General features: G+C 44.3%; 44 non-coding genes across 44 annotated transcripts; all 44 read right to left on the minus strand.

The window, feature by feature from the left end:
- Positions 1-289: 289 nt before the first annotated feature.
- LOC137085432 (U6 spliceosomal RNA) lies at positions 290-394 on the minus strand. Its single transcript, XR_010907023.1, has one exon. It is a non-coding gene; the product is annotated as a U6 spliceosomal RNA (small nuclear RNA).
- A 519-nt stretch (positions 395-913) lies between these two features.
- Positions 914-1,020, minus strand: LOC137085565 (U6 spliceosomal RNA). The gene has a single exon (XR_010907137.1). It is a non-coding gene; the product is annotated as a U6 spliceosomal RNA (small nuclear RNA).
- A 519-nt stretch (positions 1,021-1,539) lies between these two features.
- LOC137085566 (U6 spliceosomal RNA) lies at positions 1,540-1,646 on the minus strand. Its single transcript, XR_010907138.1, has one exon. It is a non-coding gene; the product is annotated as a U6 spliceosomal RNA (small nuclear RNA).
- A 487-nt stretch (positions 1,647-2,133) lies between these two features.
- On the minus strand, positions 2,134-2,240 carry LOC137085567 (U6 spliceosomal RNA). Its single transcript, XR_010907139.1, has one exon. It is a non-coding gene; the product is annotated as a U6 spliceosomal RNA (small nuclear RNA).
- Positions 2,241-2,758: 518 nt separating this feature from the next.
- On the minus strand, positions 2,759-2,865 carry LOC137085568 (U6 spliceosomal RNA). The gene has a single exon (XR_010907140.1). It is a non-coding gene; the product is annotated as a U6 spliceosomal RNA (small nuclear RNA).
- A 519-nt stretch (positions 2,866-3,384) lies between these two features.
- LOC137085570 (U6 spliceosomal RNA) lies at positions 3,385-3,491 on the minus strand. Its single transcript, XR_010907141.1, has one exon. It is a non-coding gene; the product is annotated as a U6 spliceosomal RNA (small nuclear RNA).
- Positions 3,492-4,010: 519 nt separating this feature from the next.
- On the minus strand, positions 4,011-4,117 carry LOC137085571 (U6 spliceosomal RNA). The gene has a single exon (XR_010907142.1). It is a non-coding gene; the product is annotated as a U6 spliceosomal RNA (small nuclear RNA).
- A 518-nt stretch (positions 4,118-4,635) lies between these two features.
- LOC137085464 (U6 spliceosomal RNA) lies at positions 4,636-4,742 on the minus strand. Its single transcript, XR_010907052.1, has one exon. It is a non-coding gene; the product is annotated as a U6 spliceosomal RNA (small nuclear RNA).
- A 519-nt stretch (positions 4,743-5,261) lies between these two features.
- LOC137085868 (U6 spliceosomal RNA) lies at positions 5,262-5,368 on the minus strand. Its single transcript, XR_010907422.1, has one exon. It is a non-coding gene; the product is annotated as a U6 spliceosomal RNA (small nuclear RNA).
- Positions 5,369-5,886: 518 nt separating this feature from the next.
- LOC137085496 (U6 spliceosomal RNA) lies at positions 5,887-5,993 on the minus strand. Its single transcript, XR_010907083.1, has one exon. It is a non-coding gene; the product is annotated as a U6 spliceosomal RNA (small nuclear RNA).
- Positions 5,994-6,512: 519 nt separating this feature from the next.
- On the minus strand, positions 6,513-6,619 carry LOC137085919 (U6 spliceosomal RNA). The gene has a single exon (XR_010907469.1). It is a non-coding gene; the product is annotated as a U6 spliceosomal RNA (small nuclear RNA).
- Positions 6,620-7,137: 518 nt separating this feature from the next.
- On the minus strand, positions 7,138-7,242 carry LOC137085434 (U6 spliceosomal RNA). The gene has a single exon (XR_010907024.1). It is a non-coding gene; the product is annotated as a U6 spliceosomal RNA (small nuclear RNA).
- Positions 7,243-7,761: 519 nt separating this feature from the next.
- On the minus strand, positions 7,762-7,868 carry LOC137085572 (U6 spliceosomal RNA). Its single transcript, XR_010907143.1, has one exon. It is a non-coding gene; the product is annotated as a U6 spliceosomal RNA (small nuclear RNA).
- A 519-nt stretch (positions 7,869-8,387) lies between these two features.
- LOC137085573 (U6 spliceosomal RNA) lies at positions 8,388-8,494 on the minus strand. Its single transcript, XR_010907144.1, has one exon. It is a non-coding gene; the product is annotated as a U6 spliceosomal RNA (small nuclear RNA).
- Positions 8,495-9,012: 518 nt separating this feature from the next.
- Positions 9,013-9,119, minus strand: LOC137085574 (U6 spliceosomal RNA). Its single transcript, XR_010907145.1, has one exon. It is a non-coding gene; the product is annotated as a U6 spliceosomal RNA (small nuclear RNA).
- Positions 9,120-9,638: 519 nt separating this feature from the next.
- Positions 9,639-9,745, minus strand: LOC137085932 (U6 spliceosomal RNA). The gene has a single exon (XR_010907481.1). It is a non-coding gene; the product is annotated as a U6 spliceosomal RNA (small nuclear RNA).
- Positions 9,746-10,232: 487 nt separating this feature from the next.
- Positions 10,233-10,339, minus strand: LOC137085576 (U6 spliceosomal RNA). The gene has a single exon (XR_010907146.1). It is a non-coding gene; the product is annotated as a U6 spliceosomal RNA (small nuclear RNA).
- A 518-nt stretch (positions 10,340-10,857) lies between these two features.
- LOC137085577 (U6 spliceosomal RNA) lies at positions 10,858-10,964 on the minus strand. Its single transcript, XR_010907147.1, has one exon. It is a non-coding gene; the product is annotated as a U6 spliceosomal RNA (small nuclear RNA).
- Positions 10,965-11,483: 519 nt separating this feature from the next.
- LOC137085578 (U6 spliceosomal RNA) lies at positions 11,484-11,590 on the minus strand. The gene has a single exon (XR_010907148.1). It is a non-coding gene; the product is annotated as a U6 spliceosomal RNA (small nuclear RNA).
- A 487-nt stretch (positions 11,591-12,077) lies between these two features.
- Positions 12,078-12,184, minus strand: LOC137085579 (U6 spliceosomal RNA). The gene has a single exon (XR_010907149.1). It is a non-coding gene; the product is annotated as a U6 spliceosomal RNA (small nuclear RNA).
- Positions 12,185-12,702: 518 nt separating this feature from the next.
- LOC137085580 (U6 spliceosomal RNA) lies at positions 12,703-12,809 on the minus strand. Its single transcript, XR_010907150.1, has one exon. It is a non-coding gene; the product is annotated as a U6 spliceosomal RNA (small nuclear RNA).
- Positions 12,810-13,328: 519 nt separating this feature from the next.
- Positions 13,329-13,435, minus strand: LOC137085958 (U6 spliceosomal RNA). Its single transcript, XR_010907505.1, has one exon. It is a non-coding gene; the product is annotated as a U6 spliceosomal RNA (small nuclear RNA).
- Positions 13,436-13,954: 519 nt separating this feature from the next.
- Positions 13,955-14,060, minus strand: LOC137085437 (U6 spliceosomal RNA). Its single transcript, XR_010907027.1, has one exon. It is a non-coding gene; the product is annotated as a U6 spliceosomal RNA (small nuclear RNA).
- A 518-nt stretch (positions 14,061-14,578) lies between these two features.
- LOC137085490 (U6 spliceosomal RNA) lies at positions 14,579-14,681 on the minus strand. The gene has a single exon (XR_010907077.1). It is a non-coding gene; the product is annotated as a U6 spliceosomal RNA (small nuclear RNA).
- A 523-nt stretch (positions 14,682-15,204) lies between these two features.
- On the minus strand, positions 15,205-15,311 carry LOC137085920 (U6 spliceosomal RNA). Its single transcript, XR_010907470.1, has one exon. It is a non-coding gene; the product is annotated as a U6 spliceosomal RNA (small nuclear RNA).
- Positions 15,312-15,829: 518 nt separating this feature from the next.
- LOC137085485 (U6 spliceosomal RNA) lies at positions 15,830-15,934 on the minus strand. Its single transcript, XR_010907073.1, has one exon. It is a non-coding gene; the product is annotated as a U6 spliceosomal RNA (small nuclear RNA).
- A 519-nt stretch (positions 15,935-16,453) lies between these two features.
- On the minus strand, positions 16,454-16,560 carry LOC137085848 (U6 spliceosomal RNA). The gene has a single exon (XR_010907402.1). It is a non-coding gene; the product is annotated as a U6 spliceosomal RNA (small nuclear RNA).
- Positions 16,561-17,079: 519 nt separating this feature from the next.
- Positions 17,080-17,186, minus strand: LOC137085861 (U6 spliceosomal RNA). The gene has a single exon (XR_010907415.1). It is a non-coding gene; the product is annotated as a U6 spliceosomal RNA (small nuclear RNA).
- Positions 17,187-17,705: 519 nt separating this feature from the next.
- LOC137085533 (U6 spliceosomal RNA) lies at positions 17,706-17,812 on the minus strand. Its single transcript, XR_010907110.1, has one exon. It is a non-coding gene; the product is annotated as a U6 spliceosomal RNA (small nuclear RNA).
- Positions 17,813-18,330: 518 nt separating this feature from the next.
- Positions 18,331-18,437, minus strand: LOC137085582 (U6 spliceosomal RNA). The gene has a single exon (XR_010907151.1). It is a non-coding gene; the product is annotated as a U6 spliceosomal RNA (small nuclear RNA).
- Positions 18,438-18,957: 520 nt separating this feature from the next.
- Positions 18,958-19,064, minus strand: LOC137085583 (U6 spliceosomal RNA). The gene has a single exon (XR_010907152.1). It is a non-coding gene; the product is annotated as a U6 spliceosomal RNA (small nuclear RNA).
- A 518-nt stretch (positions 19,065-19,582) lies between these two features.
- Positions 19,583-19,687, minus strand: LOC137085486 (U6 spliceosomal RNA). Its single transcript, XR_010907074.1, has one exon. It is a non-coding gene; the product is annotated as a U6 spliceosomal RNA (small nuclear RNA).
- Positions 19,688-20,205: 518 nt separating this feature from the next.
- On the minus strand, positions 20,206-20,312 carry LOC137085909 (U6 spliceosomal RNA). Its single transcript, XR_010907460.1, has one exon. It is a non-coding gene; the product is annotated as a U6 spliceosomal RNA (small nuclear RNA).
- Positions 20,313-20,831: 519 nt separating this feature from the next.
- LOC137085584 (U6 spliceosomal RNA) lies at positions 20,832-20,938 on the minus strand. The gene has a single exon (XR_010907153.1). It is a non-coding gene; the product is annotated as a U6 spliceosomal RNA (small nuclear RNA).
- A 486-nt stretch (positions 20,939-21,424) lies between these two features.
- On the minus strand, positions 21,425-21,531 carry LOC137085585 (U6 spliceosomal RNA). The gene has a single exon (XR_010907154.1). It is a non-coding gene; the product is annotated as a U6 spliceosomal RNA (small nuclear RNA).
- A 518-nt stretch (positions 21,532-22,049) lies between these two features.
- LOC137085383 (U6 spliceosomal RNA) lies at positions 22,050-22,156 on the minus strand. The gene has a single exon (XR_010906977.1). It is a non-coding gene; the product is annotated as a U6 spliceosomal RNA (small nuclear RNA).
- A 519-nt stretch (positions 22,157-22,675) lies between these two features.
- On the minus strand, positions 22,676-22,782 carry LOC137085934 (U6 spliceosomal RNA). The gene has a single exon (XR_010907483.1). It is a non-coding gene; the product is annotated as a U6 spliceosomal RNA (small nuclear RNA).
- Positions 22,783-23,301: 519 nt separating this feature from the next.
- On the minus strand, positions 23,302-23,408 carry LOC137085412 (U6 spliceosomal RNA). Its single transcript, XR_010907004.1, has one exon. It is a non-coding gene; the product is annotated as a U6 spliceosomal RNA (small nuclear RNA).
- Positions 23,409-23,927: 519 nt separating this feature from the next.
- On the minus strand, positions 23,928-24,034 carry LOC137085586 (U6 spliceosomal RNA). Its single transcript, XR_010907155.1, has one exon. It is a non-coding gene; the product is annotated as a U6 spliceosomal RNA (small nuclear RNA).
- Positions 24,035-24,552: 518 nt separating this feature from the next.
- Positions 24,553-24,659, minus strand: LOC137085588 (U6 spliceosomal RNA). The gene has a single exon (XR_010907156.1). It is a non-coding gene; the product is annotated as a U6 spliceosomal RNA (small nuclear RNA).
- Positions 24,660-25,178: 519 nt separating this feature from the next.
- LOC137085465 (U6 spliceosomal RNA) lies at positions 25,179-25,285 on the minus strand. Its single transcript, XR_010907053.1, has one exon. It is a non-coding gene; the product is annotated as a U6 spliceosomal RNA (small nuclear RNA).
- A 519-nt stretch (positions 25,286-25,804) lies between these two features.
- Positions 25,805-25,911, minus strand: LOC137085589 (U6 spliceosomal RNA). Its single transcript, XR_010907157.1, has one exon. It is a non-coding gene; the product is annotated as a U6 spliceosomal RNA (small nuclear RNA).
- A 518-nt stretch (positions 25,912-26,429) lies between these two features.
- On the minus strand, positions 26,430-26,536 carry LOC137085590 (U6 spliceosomal RNA). The gene has a single exon (XR_010907158.1). It is a non-coding gene; the product is annotated as a U6 spliceosomal RNA (small nuclear RNA).
- A 519-nt stretch (positions 26,537-27,055) lies between these two features.
- Positions 27,056-27,162, minus strand: LOC137085591 (U6 spliceosomal RNA). The gene has a single exon (XR_010907159.1). It is a non-coding gene; the product is annotated as a U6 spliceosomal RNA (small nuclear RNA).
- Positions 27,163-27,212: the final 50 nt, after the last annotated feature.

A 27,212-nucleotide genomic window follows, 5' to 3' on the forward strand; every position in this document is an offset into this window, starting at 1 on the left:
ACTTATCGATGGTACCAGTGTACAAGCACTGAAGAAGGCGTGGCCTCTACATTTCGTGATAAAAAAAGTTGGCAGAAAGACGAATCATCCTTTGATGTCTTTGTCAAGGGAGTATAAACTCGATGTAACTGGACACAATCTGCAGCAGGAGGAGTTGATCCTATGGAGATCTTGAGGCAGTGAAGGACTTGACAGAATTTTCCTGATTTGGAAGAGAACACAAACGAAAATAAAGAGTTGCAGGAGGGGATGCTTTTAGACCTGTGAAGCAGGCCTTGATTACAGCTGCATAAATATGGAGCGCTTCACGGATTTGCGTCATCCTTTCGCAGGGGCCATGCTAATCTTCTCTGTATCGATCCAATTTTAGTATATGTGCTGCCTTAGCAAGCACAAGTTTGCTGGCCGCTCAAGGCATATGTACACCTCAGGTCCCAGCAAGCTCTCACCAAGGTGGTAAGGCCCAGCAAACTATCGCGCCACTGTATACCTTATTGCACACACTGATATATGCAACAGCTCAATAATTTTAGGGAAAGGTTATGTTAAAGCTTCATTGTTCACGTATGGCCTAATTCCACCATGATATCTTAGAACATCTGCTGAAAGAAGGGTGTTGCCAGACTTATCGATGGTACCAGTGTACAAGGACTGAAGAAGGCGTGGCCTCTACGTTTTCGTGAGAAAAAAAGTTGTCAGAAAGACGAATCATCCTTTGATGTCTTTGTCAAGGGAGTATAAACTCGATGTAACTGGACACAATCTGCAGCAGGAGGAGTTGATCCTATGGAGATCTTGAGGCAGTGAAGGACTTGACAGAATTTTCCTGATTTGGAAGAGAACACAAACGAAAATAAAGAGTGGCAGGAGGGGATGCTTTTAGACCTGTGAAGCAGGCCTTGATCACAGCTGCATAAATATGGAGCGCTTCACGGATTTGCGTGTCATCCTTTCGCAGGGGCCATGCTAATCTTCTCTGTATCGATCCAATTTTAGTATATGTGCTGCCTTAGCAAGCACAACTTTGCTGGCCGCTCAAGGCATATGTAGCCCTCAGGTCCCAGCAAGCTCTCACCAAGGTAGTAAGGCCCAGCAAACTATCTCGCCACTGTATACCTTATTGCACACACTGATATATGCAACAGCTCAATCATTTTAGGGAAAGGGTATGTTAAAGCTTCATTGTTCATATATGGCCTAATTCCACCATGATATCATAGAGCATCTGCTGAAAGAAGGGTGTTGTCAGACTTATCGATGGTACCAGTGTACAAGCACTGAAGAAGGTGTGGCCTCTACGTTTTCGTGAGAAAAAAAGTTGGCAGAAAGACGAAACATCCTTTGATGTCTTTGTCAAGGGAGTATAAACTCGATGTAACTGGACACGATATGCAGCAGGAGGAGTTGATCCTATGGAGATCTTGAGGCAGTGAAGAACTTGACAGAATTTTCCTGATTTGGAAGAGAACACAAACGAAAATAAAGAGTGGCAGGAGGGGATGCTTTTAGACCTGTGAAGCAGGCCTTGATCACAGCTGCATAAATATGGAGCGCTTCACGGATTTGCGTGTCATCCTTTCGCAGGGGCCATGCTAATCTTCTCTGTATCGATCCAATTTTAGTATATGTGCTGCCTTAGCAAGCACAAGTTTGCTGGCCGCTCAAGGCATATGTACACCTCAGGTCCCAGCAAGCTCTCACCAAGGTGGTAAGGCCCAGCAAACTATCTCGACACTGTATACCTTATTGCACACACTGATATATGCAACAGCTCAATAATTTTAGGGAAAGGGTATGTTAAAGCTTCATTGTTCACATATGGCCTAATTTCACCATGATATCATAGAGCATCTGCTGAAAGAAGGGTGCACTGAAGAAGGCGTGGCCTCTACGTTTTCATGAGAAAAAAAAGTTGGCAGAAAGACGAAACATCCTTTGATGTCTTTGTCAAGGGAGTATAAACTCGATGTAACTGGACACGATATGCAGCAGGAGGAGTTGATCCTATGGAGATCTTGAGGCAGTGAAGGACTTGACAGAATTTTCCTGATTTGGAAGAGAACACAAACGAAAATAAGGAGTGGCAGGAGGGGATGCTTTTAGACCTGTGAAGCAGGCCTTGATCACAGCTGCATAAATATGGAGCGCTTCACGGATTTGCGTGTCATCCTTTCGCAGGGGCCATGCTAATCTTCTCTGTATCGATCCAATTTTAGTATATGTGCTGCCTTAGCAAGCACAAGTTTGCTGGCCGCTCAAGGCATATATACCCCTCAGGTCCCAATAAGCTCTCACCAAGGTGGTAAGGCCCAGCAAACTATCTCGCCACTATATACCTTATTGCACACACTGATATATGCAATAGCTCAATAATTTTAGGGAAAGGGTATGTTAAAGCTTCCTTGTTGACATATGGCCTAATTCCACCATGATATCTTAGAGCATCTGCTGAAAGAAGGGTGTTGCCAGACTTATCGATGGTAACAGTGTACAAGCACTGAAGAAGGCGTGGCCTCTACGTTTTCGTGAGAAAAAAGTTGGCAGAAAGACGAAACATCCTTTGATGTCTTTGTCAAGGGAGTATAAACTCGATGTAACTGGACACAATCTGCAGCAGGAGGAGTTGATCCTATGGAGATCTTGAGGCAGTGAAGGACTTGACAGAATTTTCCTGATTTGGAAGAGAACACAAACGAAAATAAGGAGTGGCAGGAGGGGATGCTTTTAGACCTGTGAAGCAGGCCTTGATCACAGCTGCATAAATATGGAGCGCTTCACGGATTTGCGTGTCATCCTTTCGCAGGGGCCATGCTAATCTTCTCTGTATCGATCCAATTTTAGTATATGTGCTGCCTTAGCAAGCACAACTTTGCTGGCCGCTCAAGACATATTTAGCCCTCAGGTCCCAGCAAGCTCTCACCAAGGTGGTAAGGCCCAGCAAACTATCTCGCCACTGTATACCTTATTGCACTCACTGATATATGCAACAGCTCAATAATTTTAGGGAAAGGGTATGTTAAAGCTTCATTGTTCACATATGGCCTAATTCCACCATGATATCATAGAGCATCTGCTGAAAGAAGGGTGTTGTCAGACTTATCGATGGTACCAGTGTACAAGCACTGAAGAAGGCGTGGCCTCTACGTTTTCGTGAGAAAAAAAGTTGGCAGAAAGACGAAACATCCTTTGATGTTTTTGTCAAGGGAGTATAAACTCGATGTAACTGGACACGATATGCAGCAGGAGGAGTTGATCCTATGGAGATCTTGAGGCAGTGAAGGACTTGACAGAATTTTCCTGATTTGGAAGAGAACACAAACGAAAATAAGGAGTGGCAGGAGGGGATGCTTTTAGACCTGTGAAGCAGGCCTTGATCACAGCTGCATAAATATGGAGCGCTTCACGGATTTGCGTGTCATCCTTTCGCAGGGGCCATGCTAATCTTCTCTGTATCGATCCAATTTTAGTATATGTGCTGCCTTAGCAAGCACAAGTTTGCTGGCCGCTCAAGGCATATGTAGACCTCAGGTCCCAGCAAGCTCTCACCAAGGTGGTAAGGCCCAGCAAACTATCTCGACACTGTATACCTTATTGCACACACTGATATATGCAACAGCTCAATAATTTTAGGGAAAGGGTATGTTAAAGCTTCATTGTTCATATATGGCCTAATTCCACCATGATATCATAGAGCATCTGCTGAAAGAAGGGTGTTGTCAGACTTATCGATGGTACCAGTGTACAAGCACTGAAGAAGGCGTGGCCTCTACGTTTTCGTGAGAAAAAAAGTTGGCAGAAAGACGTAACATCCTTTGATGTCTTTGTCAAGGGAGTATAAACTCGATGTAACTGGACACGATATGCAGCAGGAGGAGTTGATCCTATGGAGATCTTGAGGCAGTGAAGAACTAGACAGAATTTTCCTGATTTGGAAGAGAACACAAACGAAAATAAAGAGTGGCAGGAGGGGATGCTTTTAGACCTGTGAAGCAGGCCTTGATCACAGCTGCATAAATATGGAGCGCTTCACGGATTTGCGTGTCATCCTTTCGCAGGGGCCATGCTAATCTTCTCTGTATCGATCCAATTTTAGTATATGTGCTGCCTTAGCAAGCACAAGTTTGCTGGCTGCTCAAGGCATATGTACACCTCTGGTCCCAGCAAGCTCTCACCAAGGTGGTAACGCCCAGCAAACTATCTCGACACTGTATACCTTATTGCACACACTGATATATGCAACAGCTCAATAATTTTAGGGAAAGGGTATGTTAAAGCTTCATTGTTCACATATGGCCTAATTTCACCATGACATCATAGAGCATCTGCTGAAAGAAGGGTGTTGTCAGACTTATCGATGGTACCAGTGTACAAGCACTGAAGAAGGCGTGGCCTCTACATTTCGTGAGAAAAAAAGTTGGCAGAAAGACGAATCATCCTTTGATGTCTTTGTCAAGGGAGTATAAACTCGATGTAACTGGGCACAATCTGCAGCAGGAGGAAATGATCCTATGGAGATCTTGAGGCAGTGAAGGACTTGACAGAATTTTCCTGATTTGGAAGAGAACACAAACGAAAATAAAGAGTTGCAGGAGGGGATGCTTTTAGACCTGTGAAGCAGGCCTTGATCACAGCTGCATAAATATGGAGCACTTCACGGATTTCCATGTCATCCTTTTTCAGGGGCCATGTTAATCTTCTCTGTATCAATCCAATTTTAGTATATGTGCTGCCTTAGCAAGCACAAGTTTGCTGGCCGCTCAAGGCATATGTAGCCCTAAGGTCCCAGCAAGCTCTCACCAAGGTGGTAAGGCCCAGCAAACTATCTCGCCACTGTATACCTTATTGCACACACTGATATATGCAACAGCTCAATAATTTTAGGGAAAGGGTATGTTAAAGCTTCATTGTTCACATATGGCCTAATTCCACCATGATATCATAGAGCATCTGCTGAAAGAAGGGTGTTGTCAGACTTATCGATGGTACCAGTGTACAAGCACTGAAGAAGGCGTGGCCTCTACGTTTTCGTGAGAAAAAAAGTTGGCAGAAAGACGAAACATCCTTTGATGTCTTTGTCAAGGGAGTATAAACTCGATGTAACTGGACACGATATGCAGCAGGAGGAGTTGATCCTATGGAGATCTTGAGGCAGTGAAGAACTTGACAGAATTTTCCTGATTTGGAAGAGAACACAAACGAAAATAAAGAGTGGCAGGAGGGGATGCTTTTAGACCTGTGAAGCAGGCCTTGATCACAGCTGCATAAATATGGAGCGCTTCACGGATTTGGGTGTCATCCTTTCGCAGGGGCCATGCTAATCTTCTCTGTATCGATCCAATTTTAGTATATGTGCTGCCTTAGCAAGCACAAGTTTGCTGGCCGCTCAAGGCATATGTACACCTCAGGTCCCAGCAAGCTCTCACCAAGGTGGTAAGGCCCAGCAAACTATCTCGACACTGTATACCTTATTGTACACACTGATATATGCAACAGCTCAATAATTTTAGGGAAAGGCTTTGTTAAAGCTTCATTGTTCACATATGGCCTAATTTCACCATGATATCATAGAGCATCTGCTGAAAGAAGGGTGTTGTCAGACTTATCGATGGTACCAGTGTACAAGCACTGAAGAAGGCGTGGCCTCTACATTTCGTGAGAAAAAAAGTTGGCAGAAAGACGAATCATCCTTTGATGTCTTTGTCAAGGGAGTATAAACTTGATGTAACTGGACACAATCTGCAGCAGGAGGAGTTGATCCTATGGAGATCTTGAGGCAGTGAAGGACTTGACAGAATTTTCCTGATTTGGAAGAGAACACAAACGAAAATAAAGAGTTGCAGGAGGGGATGCTTTTAGACCTGTGAAGCAGGCCTTGATCACAGCTGCATAAATATGGAGCACTTCACGGATTTCCATATCATCCTTTTTCAGGGGCCATGTTAATCTTCTCTGTATCAATCCAATTTTAGTATATGCGCTGCCTTAGCAAGCACAAGTTTGCTGGCCGCTCAAGGCATATGTACACCTCAGGTCCCAGCAAGCTCTCACCAAGGTGGTAAGGCCCAGCAAACTATCTCGACACTGTATACCTTATTGCACACACTGATATATGCAACAGCTCAATAATTTTAGGGAAAGGGTATGTTAAAGCTTCATTGTTCATATATGGCCTAATTCCACCATGATATCATAGAGCATCTGCTGAAAGAAGGGTGTTGTCAGACTTATCGATGGTACCAGTGTACAAGCACTGAAGAAGGCGTGGCCTCTACGTTTTCGTGAGAAAAAAAGTTGGCAGAAAGACGTAACATCCTTTGATGTCTTTGTCAAGGGAGTATAAACTCGATGTAACTGGACACGAAATGCAGCAGGAGGAGTTGATCCTATGGAGATCTTGAGGCAGTGAAGGACTTGACAGAATTTTCCTGATTTGGAAGAGAACACAAACGAAAATAAGGAGTGGCAGGAGGGGATGCTTTTAGACCTGTGAAGCAGGCCTTGATCACAGCTGCATAAATATGGAGCGCTTCACGGATTTGCGTGTCATCCTTTCGCAGGGGCCATGCTAATCTTCTCTGTATCGATCTAATTTTAGTATATGTGCTGCCTTAGCAAGCACAAGTTTGCTGGCCGCTCAAGGCATATGTACACCTCAGGTCCCAGCAAGCTCTCACCAAGGTGGTAAGGCCCAGCAAACTATCTCGCCACTGTATACCTTATTGCACACACTGATATATGCAACAGCTCAATAATTTTAGGGAAAGGGTATGTTAAAGCTTCATTGTTCACATATGGCCTAATTTCACCATGATATCATAGAGCATCTGCTGAAAGAAGGGTGTTGTCAGACTTATCGATGGTACCAGTGTACAAGCACTGAAGAAGGCGTGGCCTCTACATTTCGTGATAAAAAAAGTTGGCAGAAAGACGAATCATCCTTTGATGTCTTTGTCAAGGGAGTATAAACTCGATGTAACTGGACACAATCTGCAGCAGGAGGAGTTGATCCTATGGAGATCTTGAGGCAGTGAAGGACTTGACAGAATTTTCCTGATTTGGAAGAGAACACAAACGAAAATAAAGAGTTGCAGGAGGGGATGCTTTTAGACCTGTGAAGCAGGCCTTGATCACAGCTGCATAAATATGGAGCGCTTCACGGATTTGCGTCATCCTTTCGCAGGGGCCATGCTAATCTTCTCTGTATCGATCCAATTTTAGTATATGTGCTGCCTTAGCAAGCACAAGTTTGCTGGCCGCTCAAGGCATATGTACACCTCAGGTCCCAGCAAGCTCTCACCAAGGTGGTAAGGCCCAGCAAACTATCGCGCCACTGTATACCTTATTGCACACACTGATATATGCAACAGCTCAATAATTTTAGGGAAAGGTTATGTTAAAGCTTCATTGTTCACGTATGGCCTAATTCCACCATGATATCTTAGAACATCTGCTGAAAGAAGGGTGTTGCCAGACTTATCGATGGTACCAGTGTACAAGGACTGAAGAAGGCGTGGCCTCTACGTTTTCGTGAGAAAAAAAGTTGTCAGAAAGACGAATCATCCTTTGATGTCTTTGTCAAGGGAGTATAAACTCGATGTAACTGGACACAATCTGCAGCAGGAGGAGTTGATCCTATGGAGATCTTGAGGCAGTGAAGGACTTGACAGAATTTTCCTGATTTGGAAGAGAACACAAACGAAAATAAGGAGTGGCAGGAGGGGATGCTTTTAGACCTGTGAAGCAGGCCTTGATCACAGCTGCATAAATATGGAGCGCTTCACGGATTTGCGTGTCATCCTTTCGCAGGGGCCATGCTAATCTTCTCTGTATCGATCCAATTTTAGTATATGTGCTGCCTTAGCAAGCACAAGTTTGCTGGCCGCTCAAGGCATATGTACACCTCAGGTCCCAGCAAGCTCTCACCAAGGTGGTAAGGCCCAGCAAACTATCTCGACACTGTATACCTTATTGCACACACTGATATATGCAACAGCTCAATCATTTTAGGGAAAGGGTATGTTAAAGCTTCATTGTTCACGTATGGCCTAATTCCACCATGATATCATAGAGCATCTGCTGAAAGAAGGGTGTTGTCAGACTTATCGATGGTACCAGTGTACAAGCACTGAAGAAGGCGTGGCCTCTACGTTTTCATGAGAAAAAAAGTTGGCAGAAAGACGAAACATCCTTTGATGTCTTTGTCAAGGGAGTATAAACTCGATGTAACTGGACACGATATGCAGCAGGAGGAGTTGATCCTATGGAGATCTTGAGGCAGTGAAGGACTTGACAGAATTTTCCTGATTTGGAAGAGAACACAAACGAAAATAAGGAGTGGCAGGAGGGGATGCTTTTAGACCTGTGAAGCAGGCCTTGATCACAGCTGCATAAATATGGAGCGCTTCACGGATTTGCGTGTCATCCTTTCGCAGGGGCCATGCTAATCTTCTCTGTATCGATCCAATTTTAGTATATGTGCTGCCTTAGCAAGCACAAGTTTGCTGGCCGCTCAAGGCATATATACCCCTCAGGTCCCAATAAGCTCTCACCAAGGTGGTAAGGCCCAGCAAACTATCTCGCCACTATATACCTTATTGCACACACTGATATATGCAATAGCTCAATAATTTTAGGGAAAGGGTATGTTAAAGCTTCCTTGTTGACATATGGCCTAATTCCACCATGATATCTTAGAGCATCTGCTGAAAGAAGGGTGTTGCCAGACTTATCGATGGTAACAGTGTACAAGCACTGAAGAAGGCGTGGCCTCTACGTTTTCGTGAGAAAAAAGTTGGCAGAAAGACGAAACATCCTTTGATGTCTTTGTCAAGGGAGTATAAACTCGATGTAACTGGACACGATATGCAGCAGGAGAAGTTGATCCTATGGAGATCTTGAGGCAGTGAAGGACTTGACAGAATTTTCCTGATTTGGAAGAGAACACAAACGAAAATAAGGAGTGGCAGGAGGGGATGCTTTTAGACCTGTGAAGTAGGCCTTGATCACAGCTGCATAAATATGGAGCGCTTCACGGATTTGCGTGTCATCCTTTCGCAGGGGCCATGCTAATCTTCTCTGTATCGATCCAATTTTAGTATATGTGCTGCCTTAGCAAGCACAAGTTTGCTGGCCGCTCAAGGCATATGTACACCTCAGGTCCCAGCAAGCTCTCACCAAGGTGGTAAGGCCCAGCAAACTATCTCGACACTGTATACCTTATTGCACACACTGATATATGCAACAGCTCAATAATTTTAGGGAAAGGGTATGTTAAAGCTTCATTGTTCATATATGGCCTAATTCCACCATGATATCATAGAGCATCTGCTGAAAGAAGGGTGTTGTCAGACTTATCGATGGTACCAGTGTACAAGCACTGAAGAAGGTGTGGCCTCTACGTTTTCGTGAGAAAAAAAGTTGGCAGAAAGACGAAACATCCTTTGATGTCTTTGTCAAGGGAGTATAAACTCGATGTAACTGGACACGATATGCAGCAGGAGGAGTTGATCCTATGGAGATCTTGAGGCAGTGAAGAACTTGACAGAATTTTCCTGATTTGGAAGAGAACACAAACGAAAATAAAGAGTGGCAGGAGGGGATGCTTTTAGACCTGTGAAGCAGGCCTTGATCACAGCTGCATAAATATGGAGCGCTTCACGGATTTGCGTGTCATCCTTTCGCAGGGGCCATGCTAATCTTCTCTATATCGATCCAATTTTAGTATATGTGCTGCCTTAGCAAGCACAAGTTTGCTGGCCGCTCAAGGCATATGTACACCTCAGGTCCCAGCAAGCTCTCACCAAGGTGGTAAGGCCCAGCAAACTATCTCGACACTGTATACCTTATTGCACACACTGATATATGCAACAGCTCAATAATTTTAGGGAAAGGGTATGTTAAAGCTTCATTGTTCACATATGGCCTAATTTCACCATGATATCATAGAGCATCTGCTGAAAGAAGGGTGCACTGAAGAAGGCGTGGCCTCTACGTTTTCATGAGAAAAAAAAGTTGGCAGAAAGACGAAACATCCTTTGATGTCTTTGTCAAGGGAGTATAAACTCGATGTAACTGGACACGATATGCAGCAGGAGGAGTTGATCCTATGGAGATCTTGAGGCATTGAAGGACTTGACAGAATTTTCCTGATTTGGAAGAGAACACAAACGAAAATAAGGAGTGGCAGGAGGGGATGCTTTTAGACCTGTGAAGCAGGCCTTGATCACAGCTGCATAAATATGGAGCGCTTCACGGATTTGCGTGTCATCCTTTCGCAGGGGCCATGCTAATCTTCTCTGTATCGATCCAATTTTAGTATATGTGCTGCCTTAGCAAGCACAAGTTTGCTGGCCGCTCAAGGCATATATACCCCTCAGGTCCCAATAAGCTCTCACCAAGGTGGTAAGGCCCAGCAAACTATCTCGCCACTATATACCTTATTGCACACACTGATATATGCAATAGCTCAATAATTTTAGGGAAAGGGTATGTTAAAGCTTCCTTGTTGACATATGGCCTAATTCCACCATGATATCTTAGAGCATCTGCTGAAAGAAGGGTGTTGCCAGACTTATCGATGGTAACAGTGTACAAGCACTGAAGAAGGCGTGGCCTCTACGTTTTCGTGAGAAAAAAGTTGGCAGAAAGACGAAACATCCTTTGATGTCTTTGTCAAGGGAGTATAAACTCGATGTAACTGGACACAATCTGCAGCAGGAGGAGTTGATCCTATGGAGATCTTGAGGCAGTGAAGGACTTGACAGAATTTTCCTGATTTGGAAGAGAACACAAACGAAAATAAGGAGTGGCAGGAGGGGATGCTTTTAGACCTGTGAAGCAGGCCTTGATCACAGCTGCATAAATATGGAGCGCTTCACGGATTTGCGTGTCATCCTTTCGCAGGGGCCATGCTAATCTTCTCTGTATCGATCCAATTTTAGTATATGTGCTGCCTTAGCAAGCACAACTTTGCTGGCCGCTCAAGGCATATGTAGCCCTCAGGTCCCAGCAAGCTCTCACCAAGGTAGTAAGGCCCAGCAAACTATCTCGCCACTGTATACCTTATTGCACACACTGATATATGCAACAGCTCAATAATTTTAGGGAAAGGGTATGTTAAAGCTTCATTGTTCATATATGGCCTAATTCCACCATGATATCATAGAGCATCTGCTGAAAGAAGGGTGTTGTCAGACTTATCGATGGTACCAGTGTACAAGCACTGAAGAAGGTGTGGCCTCTACGTTTTCGTGAGAAAAAAAGTTGGCAGAAAGACGAAACATCCTTTGATGTCTTTGTCAAGGGAGTATAAACTCGATGTAACTGGACACGATATGCAGCAGGAGGAGTTGATCCTATGGAGATCTTGAGGCAGTGAAGAACTTGACAGAATTTTCCTGATTTGGAAGAGAACACAAACGAAAATAAAGAGTGGCAGGAGGGGATGCTTTTAGACCTGTGAAGCAGGCCTTGATCACAGCTGCATAAATATGGAGCGCTTCACGGATTTGCGTGTCATCCTTTCGCAGGGGCCATGCTAATCTTCTCTGTATCGATCCAATTTTAGTATATGTGCTGCCTTAGCAAGCACAAGTTTGCTGGCCGCTCAAGGCATATGTACACCTCAGGTCCCAGCAAGCTCTCACCAAGGTGGTAAGGCCCAGCAAACTATCTCGACACTGTATACCTTATTGCACACACTGATATATGCAACAGCTCAATAATTTTAGGGAAAGGGTATGTTAAAGCTTCATTGTTCACATATGGCCTAATTTCACCATGATATCATAGAGCATCTGCTGAAAGAAGGGTGCACTGAAGAAGGCGTGGCCTCTACGTTTTCATGAGAAAAAAAAGTTGGCAGAAAGACGAAACATCCTTTGATGTCTTTGTCAAGGGAGTATAAACTCGATGTAACTGGACACGATATGCAGCAGGAGGAGTTGATCCTATGGAGATCTTGAGGCAGTGAAGGACTTGACAGAATTTTCCTGATTTGGAAGAGAACACAAACGAAAATAAGGAGTGGCAGGAGGGGATGCTTTTAGACCTGTGAAGCAGGCCTTGATCACAGCTGCATAAATATGGAGCGCTTCACGGATTTGCGTGTCATCCTTTCGCAGGGGCCATGCTAATCTTCTCTGTATCGATCCAATTTTAGTATATGTGCTGCCTTAGCAAGCACAAGTTTGCTGGCCGCTCAAGGCATATATACCCCTCAGGTCCCAATAAGCTCTCACCAAGGTGGTAAGGCCCAGCAAACTATCTCGCCACTATATACCTTATTGCACACACTGATATATGCAATAGCTCAATAATTTTAGGGAAAGGGTATGTTAAAGCTTCCTTGTTGACATATGGCCTAATTCCACCATGATATCTTAGAGCATCTGCTGAAAGAAGGGTGTTGCCAGACTTATCGATGGTAACAGTGTACAAGCACTGAAGAAGGCGTGGCCTCTACGTTTTCGTGAGAAAAAAGTTGGCAGAAAGACGAAACATCCTTTGATGTCTTTGTCAAGGGAGTATAAACTCGATGTAACTGGACACAATCTGCAGCAGGAGGAGTTGATCCTATGGAGATCTTGAGGCAGTGAAGGACTTGACAGAATTTTCCTGATTTGGAAGAGAACACAAACGAAAATAAGGAGTGGCAGGAGGGGATGCTTTTAGACCTGTGAAGCAGGCCTTGATCACAGCTGCATAAATATGGAGCGCTTCACGGATTTGCGTGTCATCCTTTCGCAGGGGCCATGCTAATCTTCTCTGTATCGATCCAATTTTAGTATATGTGCTGCCTTAGCAAGCACAACTTTGCTGGCCGCTCAAGACATATTTAGCCCTCAGGTCCCAGCAAGCTCTCACCAAGGTGGTAAGGCCCAGCAAACTATCTCGCCACTGTATACCTTATTGCACTCACTGATATATGCAACAGCTCAATAATTTTAGGGAAAGGGTATGTTAAAGCTTCATTGTTCACATATGGCCTAATTCCACCATGATATCATAGAGCATCTGCTGAAAGAAGGGTGTTGTCAGACTTATCGATGGTACCAGTGTACAAGCACTGAAGAAGGCGTGGCCTCTACGTTTTCGTGAGAAAAAAAGTTGGCAGAAAGACGAAACATCCTTTGATGTTTTTGTCAAGGGAGTATAAACTCGATGTAACTGGACACGATATGCAGCAGGAGGAGTTGATCCTATGGAGATCTTGAGGCAGTGAAGGACTTGACAGAATTTTCCTGATTTGGAAGAGAACACAAACGAAAATAAGGAGTGGCAGGAGGGGATGCTTTTAGACCTGTGAAGCAGGCCTTGATCACAGCTGCATAAATATGGAGCGCTTCACGGATTTGCGTGTCACCCTTTCGCAGGGGCCATGCTAATCTTCTCTGTATCGATCCAATTTTAGTATATGTGCTGCCTTAGCAAGCACAAGTTTGCTGGCCGCTCAAGGCATATGTACACCTCAGGTCCCAGCAAGCTCTCACCAAGGTGGTAAGGCCCAGCAAACTATCTCGCCACTGTATACCTTATTGCACACACTGATATATGCAACAGCTCAATAATTTTAGGGAAAGGGTATGTTAAAGCTTCATTGTTCACATATGGCCTAATTCCACCATGATATCATAGAGCATCTGCTGAAAGAAGGGTGTTGTCAGACTTATCGATGGTACCAGTGTACAAGCACTGAAGAAGGCGTGGCCTCTACGTTTTCGTGAGAAAAAAAGTTGGCAGAAAGACGAAACATCCTTTGATGTCTTTGTCAAGGGAGTATAAACTCGATGTAACTGGACACGATATGCAGCAGGAGGAGTTGATCCTATGGAGATCTTGAGGCAGTGAAGAACTTGACAGAATTTTCCTGATTTGGAAGAGAACACAAACGAAAATAAAGAGTGGCAGGAGGGGATGCTTTTAGACCTGTGAAGCAGGCCTTGATCACAGCTGCATAAATATGGAGCGCTTCACGGATTTGGGTGTCATCCTTTCGCAGGGGCCATGCTAATCTTCTCTGTATCGATCCATTTTAGTATATGTGCTGCCTTAGCAAGCACAAGTTTGCTGGCCGCTCAAGGCATATGTACACCTCAGGTCCCAGCAAGCTCTCACCAAGGTGGTAAGGCCCAGCAAACTATCTCGACACTGTATACCTTATTGTACACACTGATATATGCAACAGCTCAATAATTTTAGGGAAAGGCTTTGTTAAAGCTTTATTGTTCACATATGGCCTAATTTCACCATGATATCATAGAGCATCTGCTGAAAGAAGGGTGTTGTCAGACTTATCGATGGTACCAGTGTACAAGCACTGAAGAAGGCGTGGCCTCTACATTTCGTGAGAAAAAAAGTTGGCAGAAAGACGAATCATCCTTTGATGTCTTTGTCAAGGGAGTATAAACTTGATGTAACTGGACACAATCTGCAGCAGGAGGAGTTGATCCTATGGAGATCTTGAGGCAGTGAAGGACTTGACAGAATTTTCCTGATTTGGAAGAGAACACAAACGAAAATAAAGAGTTGCAGGAGGGGATGCTTTTAGACCTGTGAAGCAGGCCTTGATCACAGCTGCATAAATATGGAGCACTTCACGGATTTGCATGTCATCCTTTTTCAGGGGCCATGTTAATCTTCTCTGTATCAATCCAATTTTAGTATATGTGCTGCCTTAGCAAGCATAAGTTTGCTGGCCGCTCAAGGCATATGTACACCTCAGGTCCCAGCAAGCTCTCACCAAGGTGGTAAGGCCCAGCAAACTATCTCGACACTGTATACCTTATTGCACACACTGATATATGCAACAGCTCAATAATTTTAGGGAAAGGGTATGTTAAAGCTTCATTGTTCATATATGGCCTAATTCCACCATGATATCATAGAGCATCTGCTGAAAGAAGGGTGTTGTCAGACTTATCGATGGTACCAGTGTACAAGCACTGAAGAAGGCGTGGCCTCTACGTTTTCGTGAGAAAAAAAGTTGGCAGAAAGACGTAACATCCTTTGATGTCTTTGTCAAGGGAGTATAAACTCGATGTAACTGGACACGAAATGCAGCAGGAGGAGTTGATCCTATGGAGATCTTGAGGCAGTGAAGGACTTGACAGAATTTTCCTGATTTGGAAGAGAACACAAACGAAAATAAGGAGTGGCTGGAGGGGATGCTTTTAGACCTGTGAAGCAGGCCTTGATCACAGCTGCATAAATATGGAGCGCTTCACGGATTTGCGTGTCATCCTTTCGCAGGGGCCATGCTAATCTTCTCTGTATCGATCTAATTTTAGTATATGTGCTGCCTTAGCAAGCACAACTTTGCTGGCCGCTCAAGGCATATGTACACCTCAGGTCCCAGCAAGCTCTCACCAAGGTGGTAAGGCCCAGCAAACTATCTCGCCACTGTATACCTTATTGCACACACTGATATATGCAACAGCTCAATAATTTTAGGGAAAGGGTATGTTAAAGCTTCATTGTTCACATATGGCCTAATTTCACCATGATATCATAGAGCATCTGCTGAAAGAAGGGTGTTGTCAGACTTATCGATGGTACCAGTGTACAAGCACTGAAGAAGGCGTGGCCTCTACATTTCGTGATAAAAAAAGTTGGCAGAAAGACGAATCATCCTTTGATGTCTTTGTCAAGGGAGTATAAACTCGATGTAACTGGACACAATCTGCAGCAGGAGGAGTTGATCCTATGGAGATCTTGAGGCAGTGAAGGACTTGACAGAATTTTCCTGATTTGGAAGAGAACACAAACGAAAATAAAGAGTTGCAGGAGGGGATGCTTTTAGACCTGTGAAGCAGGCCTTGATCACAGCTGCATAAATATGGAGCACTTCACGGATTTGCGTCATCCTTTCGCAGGGGCCATGCTAATCTTCTCTGTCTCGATCCAATTTTAGTATATGTGCTGCCTTAGCAAGCACAAGTTTGCTGGCCGCTCAAGGCATATGTACACCTCAGGTCCCAGCAAGCTCTCACCAAGGTGGTAAGGCCCAGCAAACTATCGCGCCACTGTATACCTTATTGCACACACTGATATATGCAACAGCTCAATAATTTTAGGGAAAGGGTATGTTAAAGCTTCATTGTTCACGTATGGCCTAATTCCACCATGATATCTTAGAACATCTGCTGAAAGAAGGGTGTTGCCAGACTTATCGATGGTACCAGTGTACAAGCACTGAAGAAGGCGTGGCCTCTACGTTTTCGTGAGAAAAAAAGTTGTCAGAAAGACGAATCATCCTTTGATGTCTTTGTCAAGGGAGTATAAACTCGATGTAACTGGACACAATCTGCAGCAGGAGGAGTTGATCCTATGGAGATCTTGAGGCAGTGAAGGACTTGACAGAATTTTCCTGATTTGGAAGAGAACACAAACGAAAATAAAGAGTGGCAGGAGGGGATGCTTTTAGACCTGTGAAGCAGGCCTTGATCACAGCTGCATAAATATGGAGCGCTTCACGGATTTGCGTGTCATCCTTTCGCAGGGGCCATGCTAATCTTCTCTGTATAGATCCAATTTTAGTATATGTGCTGCCTTAGCAAGCACAAGTTTGCTGGCCGCTCAAGGCATATGTACACCTCAGGTCCCAGCAAGCTCTCACCAAGGTGGTAAGGCCCAGCAAACTATCTCGACACTGTATACCTTATTGCACACACTGATATATGCAACAGCTCAATCATTTTAGGGAAAGGGTATGTTAAAGCTTCATTGTTCACGTATGGCCTAATTCCACCATGATATCATAGAGCATCTGCTGAAAGAAGGGTGTTGTCAGACTTATCGATGGTACCAGTGTACAAGCACTGAAGAAGGCGTGGCCTCTACGTTTTCATGAGAAAAAAAGTTGGCAGAAAGACGAAACATCCTTTGATGTCTTTGTCAAGGGAGTATAAACTCGATGTAACTGGACACGATATGCAGCAGGAGGAGTTGATCCTATGGAGATCTTGAGGCAGTGAAGGACTTGACAGAATTTTCCTGATTTGGAAGAGAACACAAACGAAAATAAGGAGTGGCAGGAGGGGATGCTTTTAGACCTGTGAAGCAGGCCTTGATCACAGCTGCATAAATATGGAGCGCTTCACGGATTTGCGTGTCATCCTTTCGCAGGGGCCATGCTAATCTTCTCTGTATCGATCCAATTTTAGTATAAGTGCTGCCTTAGCAAGCACAAGTTTGCTGGCCGCTCAAGGCATATGTACACCTCAGGTCCCAGCAAGCTCTCACCAAGGTGGTAAGGCCCAGCAAACTATCTCGACACTATATACCTTATTGCACACACTGATATATGCAACAGCTCAATCATTTTAGGGAAAGGGTATGTTAAAGCTTCATTGTTCACGTATGGCCTAATTCCACCATGATATCATAGAGCATCTGCTGAAAGAAGGGTGTTGTCAGACTTATCGATGGTACCAGTGTACAAGCACTGAAGAAGGCGTGGCCTCTACGTTTTCATGAGAAAAAAAGTTGGCAGAAAGACGAAACATCCTTTGATGTCTTTGTCAAGGGAGTATAAACTCGATGTAACTGGACACGATATGCAGCAGGAGGAGTTGATCCTATGGAGATCTTGAGGCAGTGAAGGACTTGACAGAATTTTCCTGATTTGGAAGAGAACACAAACGAAAATAAGGAGTGGCAGGAGGGGATGCTTTTAGACCTGTGAAGCAGGCCTTGATCACAGCTGCATAAATATGGAGCGCTTCACGGATTTGCGTGTCATCCTTTTGCAGGGGCCATGCTAATCTTCTCTGTATCGATCCAATTTTAGTATATGTGCTGCCTTAGCAAGCACAAGTTTGCTGGCCGCTCAAGGCATATATACCCCTCAGGTCCCAATAAGCTCTCACCAAGGTGGTAAGGCCCAGCAAACTATCTCGCCACTATATACCTTATTGCACACACTGATATATGCAATAGCTCAATAATTTTAGGGAAAGGGTATGTTAAAGCTTCCTTGTTGACATATGGCCTAATTCCACCATGATATCTTAGAGCATCTGCTGAAAGAAGGGTGTTGCCAGACTTATCGATGGTAACAGTGTACAAGCACTGAAGAAGGCGTGGCCTCTACGTTTTCGTGAGAAAAAAGTTGGCAGAAAGACGAAACATCCTTTGATGTCTTTGTCAAGGGAGTATAAACTCGATGTAACTGGACACGATATGCAGCAGGAGAAGTTGATCCTATGGAGATCTTGAGGCAGTGAAGGACTTGACAGAATTTTCCTGATTTGGAAGAGAACACAAACGAAAATAAGGAGTGGCAGGAGGGGATGCTTTTAGACCTGTGAAGTAGGCCTTGATCACAGCTGCATAAATATGGAGCGCTTCACGGATTTGCGTGTCATCCTTTCGCAGGGGCCATGCTAATCTTCTCTGTATCGATCCAATTTTAGTATATGTGCTGCCTTAGCAAGCACAAGTTTGCTGGCCGCTCAAGGCATATGTACACCTCAGGTCCCAGCAAGCTCTCACCAAGGTGGTAAGGCCCAGCAAACTATCTCGACACTGTATACCTTATTGCACACACTGATATATGCAACAGCTCAATAATTTTAGGGAAAGGGTATGTTAAAGCTTCATTGTTCATATATGGCCTAATTCCACCATGATATCATAGAGCATCTGCTGAAAGAAGGGTGTTGTCAGACTTATCGATGGTACCAGTGTACAAGCACTGAAGAAGGTGTGGCCTCTACGTTTTCGTGAGAAAAAAAAGTTGGCAGAAAGACGAAACATCCTTTGATGTCTTTGTCAAGGGAGTATAAACTCGATGTAACTGGACACGATATGCAGCAGGAGGAGTTGATCCTATGGAGATCTTGAGGCAGTGAAGGACTTGACAGAATTTTCCTGATTTGGAAGAGAACACAAACGAAAATAAGGAGTGGCAGGAGGGGATGCTTTTAGACCTGTGAAGCAGGCCTTGATCACAGCTGCATAAATATGGAGCGCTTCACGGATTTGCGTGTCATCCTTTCGCAGGGGCCATGCTAATCTTCTCTGTATCGATCCAATTTTAGTATATGTGCTGCCTTAGCAAGCACAAGTTTGCTGGCCGCTCAAGGCATATGTACACCTCAGGTCCCAGCAAGCTCTCACCAAGGTGGTAAGGCCCAGCAAACTATCTCGACACTGTATACCTTATTGCACACACTGATATATGCAACAGCTCAATAATTTTAGGGAAAGGGTATGTTAAAGCTTCATTGTTCACATATGGCCTAATTTCACCATGATATCATAGAGCATCTGCTGAAAGAAGGGTGTTGTCAGACTTATCGATGGTACCAGTGTACAAGCACTGAAGAAGGCGTGGCCTCTACATTTCGTGATAAAAAAAGTTGGCAGAAAGACGAATCATCCTTTGATGTCTTTCTCAAGGGAGTATAAACTCGATGTAACTGGACACAATCTGCAGCAGGAGGAGTTGATCCTATGGAGATCTTGAGGCAGTGAAGGACTTGACAGAATTTTCCTGATTTGGAAGAGAACACAAACGAAAATAAAGAGTTGCAGGAGGGGATGCTTTTAGACCTGTGAAGCAGGCCTTGATCACAGCTGCATAAATATGGAGCGCTTCACGGATTTGCGTCATCCTTTCGCAGGGGCCATGCTAATCTTCTCTGTATCGATCCAATTTTAGTATATGTGCTGCCTTAGCAAGCGCAAGTTTGCTGGCCGCTCAAGGCATATGTACACCTCAGGTCCCAGCAAGCTCTCACCAAGGTGGTAAGGCCCAGCAAACTATCGCGCCACTGTATACCTTATTGCACACACTGATATATGCAATAGCTCAATAATTTTAGGGAAAGGGTATGTTAAAGCTTCCTTGTTGACATATGGCCTAATTCCACCATGATATCTTAGAGCATCTGCTGAAAGAAGGGTGTTGCCAGACTTATCGATGGTAACAGTGTACAAGCACTGAAGAAGGCGTGGCCTCTACGTTTTCGTGAGAAAAAAGTTGGCAGAAAGACGAAACATCCTTTGATGTCTTTGTCAAGGGAGTATAAACTCGATGTAACTGGACACGATATGCAGCAGGAGAAGTTGATCCTATGGAGATCTTGAGGCAGTGAAGGACTTGACAGAATTTTCCTGATTTGGAAGAGAACACAAACGAAAATAAGGAGTGGCAGGAGGGGATGCTTTTAGACCTGTGAAGTAGGCCTTGATCACAGCTGCATAAATATGGAGCGCTTCACGGATTTGCGTGTCATCCTTTCGCAGGGGCCATGCTAATCTTCTCTGTGTCGATCCAATTTTAGTATATGTGCTGCCTTAGCAAGCACAAGTTTGCTGGCCGCTCAAGGCATATGTACACCTCAGGTCCCAGCAAGCTCTCACCAAGGTGATAAGGCCCAGCAAACTATCTCGACACTGTATACCTTATTGCACACACTGATATATGCAACAGCTCAATAATTTTAGGGAAAGGGTATGTTAAAGCTTCATTGTTCATATATGGCCTAATTCCACCATGATATCATAGAGCATCTGCTGAAAGAAGGGTGTTGTCAGACTTATCGATGGTACCAGTGTACAAGCACTGAAGAAGGTGTGGCCTCTACGTTTTCGTGAGAAAAAAAGTTGGCAGAAAGACGAAACATCCTTTGATGTCTTTGTCAAGGGAGTATAAACTCGATGTAACTGGACACGATATGCAGCAGGAGGAGTTGATCCTATGGAGATCTTGAGGCAGTGAAGAACTTGACAGAATTTTCCTGATTTGGAAGAGAACACAAACGAAAATAAAGAGTGGCAGGAGGGGATGCTTTTAGACCTGTGAAGCAGGCCTTGATCACAGCTGCATAAATATGGAGCGCTTCACGGATTTGCGTGTCATCCTTTCGCAGGGGCCATGCTAATCTTCTCTGTATCGATCCAATTTTAGTATATGTGCTGCCTTAGCAAGCACAAGTTTGCTGGCCGCTCAAGGCATATGTACCCTCAGGTCCCAGCAAGCTCTCACCAAGGTGGTAAGGCCCAGCAAACTATCTCGACACTGTATACCTTATTGCACACACTGATATATGCAACAGCTCAATAATTTTAGGGAAAGGGTATGTTAAAGCTTCATTGTTCACATATGGCCTAATTTCACCATGATATCATAGAGCATCTGCTGAAAGAAGGGTGCACTGAAGAAGGCGTGGCCTCTACGTTTTCATGAGAAAAAAAAGTTGGCAGAAAGACGAAACATCCTTTGATGTCTTTGTCAAGGGAGTATAAACTCGATGTAACTGGACACGATATGCAGCAGGAGGAGTTGATCCTATGGAGATCTTGAGGCAGTGAAGGACTTGACAGAATTTTCCTGATTTGGAAGAGAACACAAACGAAAATAAGGAGTGGCAGGAGGGGATGCTTTTAGACCTGTGAAGCAGGCCTTGATCACAGCTGCATAAATATGGAGCGCTTCACGGATTTGCGTGTCATCCTTTCGCAGGGGCCATGCTAATCTTCTCTGTATCGATCCAATTTTAGTATATGTGCTGCCTTAGCAAGCACAAGTTTGCTGGCCGCTCAAGGCATATGTACACCTCAGGTCCCAGCAAGCTCTCACCAAGGTGGTAAGGCCCAGCAAACTATCTCGACACTGTATACCTTATTGCACACACTGATATATGCAACAGCTCAATAATTTTAGGGAAAGGGTATGTTAAAGCTTCATTGTTCACATATGGCCTAATTTCACCATGATATCATAGAGCATCTGCTGAAAGAAGGGTGTTGTCAGACTTATCGATGGTACCAGTGTACAAGCACTGAAGAAGGCGTGGCCTCTACATTTCGTGATAAAAAAAGTTGGCAGAAAGACGAATCATCCTTTGATGTCTTTCTCAAGGGAGTATAAACTCGATGTAACTGGACACAATCTGCAGCAGGAGGAGTTGATCCTATGGAGATCTTGAGGCAGTGAAGGACTTGACAGAATTTTCCTGATTTGGAAGAGAACACAAACGAAAATAAAGAGTTGCAGGAGGGGATGCTTTTAGACCTGTGAAGCAGGCCTTGATCACAGCTGCATAAATATGGAGCGCTTCACGGATTTGCGTGTCATCCTTTCGCAGGGGCCATGCTAATTTTCTCTGTATCGATCCAATTTTAGTATATGTGCTGCCTTAGCAAGCACAAGTTTGCTGGCCGCTCAAGGCATATGTACACCTCAGGTCCCAGCAAGCTCTCACCAAGGTGGTAAGGCCCAGCAAACTATCGCGCCACTGTATACCTTATTGCACACACTGATATATGCAACAGCTCAATAATTTTAGGGAAAGGGTATGTTAAAGCTTCATTGTTCACGTATGGCCTAATTCCACCATGATATCTTAGAACATCTGCTGAAAGAAGGGTGTTGCCAGACTTATCGATGGTACCAGTGTACAAGCACTGAAGAAGGCGTGGCCTCTACGTTTTCGTGAGAAAAAAAGTTGTCAGAAAGACGAATCATCCTTTGATGTCTTTGTCAAGGGAGTATAAACTCGATGTAACTGGACACAATCTGCAGCAGGAGGAGTTGATCCTATGGAGATCTTGAGGCAGTGAAGGACTTGACAGAATTTTCCTGATTTGGAAGAGAACACAAACTAAAATAAAGAGTTGCAGGAGGGGATGCTTTTAGACCTGTGAAGCAGGCCTTGATCACAGCTGCATAAATATGGAGCACTTCACAGATATGCATGTCGTCCTTTCGCAGGGGCCATGCTAATCTTCTCTGTATCGATCCAATTTTAGTATATGTGCTGCCTTAGCAAGCACAAGTTTGCTGGCCGCTCAAGGCATATGTACACCTCAGGTCCCAGCAAGCTCTCACCAAGGTGGTAAGGCCCAGCAAACTATCTCGCCACTGTATACCTTATTGCACACACTGATATATGCAACAGCTCAATAATTTTAGGGAAAGGGTATGTTAAAGCTTCATTGTTCACGTATGGCCTAATTCCACCATGATATCATAGAGCATCTGCTGAAAGAAGGGTGTTGTCAGACTTATCGATGGTACCAGTGTACAAGCACTGAAGAAGGCGTGGCCTCTACGTTTTCGTGAGAAAAAAAGTTGGCAGAAAGACGAAACATCCTTTGATGTCTTTGTCAAGGGAGTATAAACTGGATGTAACTGGACACGATATGCAGCAGGAGGAGTTGATCCTATGGAGATCTTGAGGCAGTGAAGGACTTGACAGAATTTTCCTGATTTGGAAGAGAACACAAACGAAAATAAAGAGTGGCAGGAGGGGATGCTTTTAGACCTGTGAAGCAGGCCTTGATCACAGCTGCATAAATATGGAGCGCTTCACGGATTTGCGTGTCATCCTTTCGCAGGGGCCAGGCTAATCTTCTCTGTATCGATCCAATTTTAGTATATGTGCTGCCTTAGCAAGCACAAGTTTGCTGGCCGCTCAAGGCATATGTACACCTCAGGTCCCAGCAAGCTCTCACCAAGGTGGTAAGGCCCAGCAAACTATCTCGACACTGTATACCTTATTGCACACACTGATATATGCAACAGCTAAATCATTTTAGGGAAAGGGTATGTTAAAGCTTCATTGTTCACGTATGGCCTAATTCCACCATGATATCATAGAGCATCTGCTGAAAGAAGGGTGTTGTCAGACTTATCGATGGTACCAGTGTACAAGCACTGAAGAAGGCGTGGCCTCTACGTTTTCATGAGAAAAAAAGTTGGCAGAAAGACGAAACATCCTTTGATGTCTTTGTCAAGGGAGTATAAACTCGATGTAACTGGACACGATATGCAGCAGGAGGAGTTGATCCTATGGAGATCTTGAGGCAGTGAAGGACTTGACAGAATTTTCCTGATTTGGAAGAGAACACAAACGAAAATAAGGAGTGGCAGGAGGGGATGCTTTTAGACCTGTGAAGCAGGCCTTGATCACAGCTGCATAAATATGGAGCGCTTCACGGATTTGCGTGTCATCCTTTCGCAGGGGCCATGCTAATCTTCTCTGTATCGATCCAATTTTAGTATATGTGCTGCCTTAGCAAGCACAAGTTTGCTGGCCGCTCAAGGCATATATACCCCTCAGGTCCCAATAAGCTCTCACCAAGGTGGTAAGGCCCAGCAAACTATCTCGCCACTATATACCTTATTGCACACACTGATATATGCAATAGCTCAATAATTTTAGGGAAAGGGTATGTTAAAGCTTCCTTGTTGACATATGGCCTAATTCCACCATGATATCTTAGAGCATCTGCTGAAAGAAGGGTGTTGCCAGACTTATCGATGGTAACAGTGTACAAGCACTGAAGAAGGCGTGGCCTCTACGTTTTCGTGAGAAAAAAGTTGGCAGAAAGACGAAACATCCTTTGATGTCTTTGTCAAGGGAGTATAAACTCGATGTAACTGGACACAATCTGCAGCAGGAGGAGTTGATCCTATGGAGATCTTGAGGCAGTGAAGGACTTGACAGAATTTTCCTGATTTGGAAGAGAACACAAACGAAAATAAGGAGTGGCAGGAGGGGATGCTTTTAGACCTGTGAAGCAGGCCTTGATCACAGCTGCATAAATATGGAGCGCTTCACGGATTTGCGTGTCATCCTTTCGCAGGGGCCATGCTAATCTTCTCTGTATCGATCCAATTTTAGTATATGTGCTGCCTTAGCAAGCACAAGTTTGCTGGCCGCTCAAGGCATATGTACACCTCAGGTCCCAGCAAGCTCTCACCAAGGTGGTAAGGCCCAGCAAACTATCTCGACACTGTATACCTTATTGCACACACTGATATATGCAACAGCTCAATCATTTTAGGGAAAGGGTATGTTAAAGCTTCATTGTTCACATATGGCCTAATTTCACCATGATATCATAGAGCATCTGCTGAAAGAAGGGTGTTGCCAGACTTATCGATGGTACCAGTGTACAAGCACTGAAGAAGGCGTGGCCTCTACGTTTTCGTGAGAAAAAAAGTTGTCAGAAAGACGAATCATCCTTTGATGTCTTTGTCAAGGGAGTATAAACTCGATGTAACTGGACACAATCTGCAGCAGGAGGAGTTGATCCTATGGAGATCTTGAGGCAGTGAAGGACTTGACAGAATTTTCCTGATTTGGAAGAGAACACAAACGAAAATAAAGAGTTGCAGGAGGGGATGCTTTTAGACCTGTGAAGCAGGCCTTGATCACAGCTGCATAAATATGGAGCACTTCACGGATTTCCATGTCATCCTTTTTCAGGGGCCATGTTAATCTTCTCTGTATCAATCCAATTTTAGTATATGTGCTGCCTTAGCAAGCACAAGTTTGCTGGCCGCTCAAGGCATATGTAGCCCTCAGGTCCCAGCAAGCTCTCACCAAGGTGGTAAGGCCCAGCAAACTATCTCGCCACTGTATACCTTATTGCACACACTGATATATGCAACAGCTCAATAATTTTAGGGAAAGGGTATGTTAAAGCTTCATTGTTCACATATGGCCTAATTCCACCATGATATCATAGAGCATCTGCTGAAAGAAGGGTGTTGTCAGACTTATCGATGGTACCAGTGTACAAGCACTGAAGAAGGCGTGGCCTCTACGTTTTCGTGAGAAAAAAAGTTGGCAGAAAGACGAAACATCCTTTGATGTCTTTGTCAAGGGAGTATAAACTCGATGTAACTGGACACGATATGCAGCAGGAGGAGTTGATCCTATGGAGATCTTGAGGCAGTGAAGGACTTGACAGAATTTTCCTGATTTGGAAGAGAACACAAACGAAAATAAGGAGTGGCAGGAGGGGATGCTTTTAGACCTGTGAAGCAGGCCTTGATCACAGCTGCATAAATATGGAGCGCTTCACGGATTTGCGTGTCATCCTTTCGCAGGGGCCATGCTAATCTTCTCTGTATCGATCCAATTTTAGTATATGTGCTGCCTTAGCAAGCACAAGTTTGCTGGCCGCTCAAGGCATATGTACACCTCAGGTCCCAGCAAGCTCTCACCAAGGTGGTAAGGCCCAGCAAACTATCTCGACATTGTATACCTTATTGCACACACTGATATATGCAACAGCTCAATAATTTTAGGGAAAGGGTATGTTAAAGCTTCATTGTTCACATATGGCCTAATTTGACCATGATATCATAGAGCATCTGCTGAAAGAAGGGTGTTGTCAGACTTATCGATGGTACCAGTGTACAAGCACTGAAGAAGGCGTGGCCTCTACATTTCGTGATAAAAAAAGTTGGCAGAAAGACGAATCATCCTTTGATGTCTTTGTCAAGGGAGTATAAACTCGATGTAACTGGACACAATCTGCAGCAGGAGGAGTTGATCCTATGGAGATCTTGAGGCAGTGAAGGACTTGACAGAATTTTCCTGATTTGGAAGAGAACACAAACGAAAATAAAGAGTTGCAGGAGGGGATGCTTTTAGACCTGTGAAGCAGGCCTTGATCACAGCTGCATAAATATGGAGCGCTTCACGGATTTGCGTGTCATCCTTTCGCAGGGGCCATGCTAATCTTCTCTGTATCGATCCAATTTTAGTATATGTGCTGCCTTAGCAAGCACAAGTTTGCTGGCCGCTCAAGGCATATGTACACCTCAGGTCCCAGCAAGCTCTCACCAAGGTGGTAAGGCCCAGCAAACTATCGCGCCACTGTATACCTTATTGCACACACTGATATATGCAACAGCTCAATAATTTTAGGGAAAGGGTATGTTAAAGCTTCATTGTTCACGTATGGCCTAATTCCACCATGATATCTTAGAACATCTGCTGAAAGAAGGGTGTTGCCAGACTTATCGATGGTACCAGTGTACAAGCACTGAAGAAGGCGTGGCCTCTACGTTTTCGTGAGAAAAAAAGTTGTCAGAAAGACGAATCATCCTTTGATGTCTTTGTTAAGGGAGTATAAACTCGATGTAACTGGACACAATCTGCAGCAGGAGGAGTTGATCCTATGGAGATCTTGAGGCAGTGAAGGACTTGACAGAATTTTCCTGATTTGGAAGAGAACACAAACTAAAATAAAGAGTTGCAGGAGGGGATGCTTTTAGACCTGTGAAGCAGGCCTTGATCACAGCTGCATAAATATGGAGCGCTTCACGGATTTGCGTGTCATCCTTTCGCAGGGGCCATGCTAATCTTCTCTGTATCGATCCAATTTTAGTATATGTGCTGCCTTAGCAAGCACAAGTTTGCTGGCCGCTCAAGGCATATGTACACCTCAGGTCCCAGCAAGCT

Source organism: Pseudorasbora parva, chromosome 8, assembly GCF_024679245.1.
Source record: "Pseudorasbora parva isolate DD20220531a chromosome 8, ASM2467924v1, whole genome shotgun sequence".
Classification (NCBI taxonomy): Eukaryota; Metazoa; Chordata; class Actinopteri; order Cypriniformes; family Gobionidae; genus Pseudorasbora; species Pseudorasbora parva.